Consider the following 2,500-nt stretch of genomic DNA (forward strand, 5'->3'; position numbering starts at 1 on the left):
TGTAGGATGAATGTACAATTGCAGTGAAAAAGGGAGTGAAGAAAAAGACATAAAAATATGAGGGGTTACTTAGCAAGAAGAATGAATGCAAAGAGCGCGGAAAATACCGACTAAAAGAAAAGAAATGTATGAGAGAAGAGGAGAGATCGAAGAAACTAAAAAAAAGAACACAAAAAAAACGAGAGAAGGAGGAAGACGAAAAAGAAATTGATAAATTAGTAGAGAGAGAGAGAGAGAGAATTGGACAATGCGAGAAAATGGGAACATTGATCAAAATGCTGCCAGGAAGTATGCAACAAAGACTTTTTCTTGAACATGATAGCTAGTTTGAAACGCTAGTGCTAAAAACAAACAAACAAACAAAAAAATAGTCGCTCTGTGTCTTGCCCTTCTCGCAGGCGAAAACGTTTGGAAACACGACGGGAAACTCCAACGAACTATGCGATTTGCAATGCAATTTTGCTTGCATCCAATATCAAGAGAGACTCCGCGTAGGTATGTGTCCAGTTCTGTTTCTTTCGTAAGAGACACGAATGATTCGCTTTCGTCTTGCACTGAGTGTCTTTCATATCTAACGATGTCGGATTTGTCAGTGCTATTGCGAAATGGAACCCTAATGATGAACGTGTGTATTTGAGTGCATGTATGAGTGTGAGTGAGTGTGTGTATGCGTGTGTGTGTGTGTTTGTGTGTGTGTGTGTTCGTGTGTGTGTGTTTGTGTGTTTGTGTGTTTGTGTGTGTGTTTGTGTGTGCGTATATGTGTGTGTGTGTGTATGTGCTGCAACGGTTGCTATTCCATTTCGTTAAATGAGCATTTGTTGCATTTATTTACCGCAGCATATCCGCTTCCTTTCTCTTTGCTTGTACCTTTCTCTTCATTATCTCCCGTTGTATCTCTTATCCCTTTCTCTTTTGCATCCTTTTATTTGTACGTTTCTCTATTCTATATGCATTAGTATCAACTATTCCAGTGGAAAAAAAACGTACCGCAGATTTTCATATATGTAATGGCTTCAGAATTTTGATATATATTTTCTTTCGAACTTATGCATTAGACTGGAGGTATTATAAAAAAAATATGTTTTACGTCTCGCTTATTCATAGTAAAAACTACCATGTTTATTATTTCATCATTTGCATCCAGAAAGAGAGTTTTGCAACAGGCAATTGCTCGTGGTAGGAAGGAATGAAGAACAGTACGTATCCGCAAATATTCGCAGATACTTTACACACTCTGTACGCATACAATCTGGCGTATGCTTCTGTGCGTCGCCCATAGATGGCGTGGTGTTCGTTGCATCCAAATTAAAAGGGGAGATATATAGGGTTAGATAGATGGGTGTTGATAGAGTAGGTAATTAAGCGTGATATTTTGATGAAATGATTGAGTATTTGATTGAGTGAGAAACAGATGCAATATATAATAAATGAATACTAGTATGACCGCTTCACTGTTTTTTTTTTTTTTTTCATTTTCTTCGTGTTTGCCTTTCTCTCCCAGTCCTTGTCCCTTTCGCTCTTTACGTCCCTCGAGCCCCCCTATCTCTCTTTCTCCCTCTCCCCCTCTCTCTCTCTCTCCCTCTCCCTCTAACTCCTTCTCTCTCAATCTCTCCACCGACACTCTCTCTCTCAATCCCTCTCCCTCTCCCTCCACCCTCACTCCCTCTCTCTCTTTCTCCTTCAACAGCATCGTTCTCAGCAACCTCTGACCTTAATACGACTTATCCCTGCCTTGAGTATCCGCGATAAAATTACTGTGTTCCGCCAAGTAACAGAAGTTGCGCTGCTGAACGAAACGTGACGCTAATCCTTCTTTAATATTGGTGTTGGTTTCTGCTGATTGGTAACTGGACAGATGAACGAACTGATAGCCTTGCCAAAAGCATACGTATATCTTTAGACGTACTTGCATATACTCTCTCTCTCTCTCTCTCTCTCTCTCTCTCTCTCTCTCTCTCTCTCTCTCTCTCTCTCACACACACACACACACACACACACACACACACACACACACACACACACACGCGCGCGCGCGCGCGCACATACACATATATATATGCATGTATATGTTTATGCAACACACAGGCCAAGCCAAACCAGATAGAAAATAGCATGCTTATGGCTTCCAGACCTATTTGTCTTTGATTTGTCGTCCCATTAATGAGAGAGAGAGAGAGAGAGAGAGAGAGAGAGAGAGAGAGAGAGAGAGAGAGAGAGAGAGAGAGAGAGAGAGAGAGAGAGAGAGAGAGCGAGAGAGAGAGAGAGAGAGAGAGAGAGAGAAAAGGAAGACAGAGAATCCACGCAGAAAGGGAGAGAGGAAACCGAACACGGAAGAAGCGTCAGTGCAAGGAATGGAAGACAGGATTGCTCACTCGCCACGTTGCAAGGCGAACGGAGTTGCACGGAGGGTTTATTGCAAGGTGCGAAGCGGAGACCAAATCTTTTATGAAACATTGCATCCTTGAAGCTATTTTAGCCTTTTATTCTGACGTTTTTTTTT

The sequence above is a fragment of the Penaeus monodon genome, chromosome 8, assembly GCF_015228065.2.
Source record: "Penaeus monodon isolate SGIC_2016 chromosome 8, NSTDA_Pmon_1, whole genome shotgun sequence".
Classification (NCBI taxonomy): domain Eukaryota; kingdom Metazoa; phylum Arthropoda; class Malacostraca; order Decapoda; family Penaeidae; genus Penaeus; species Penaeus monodon.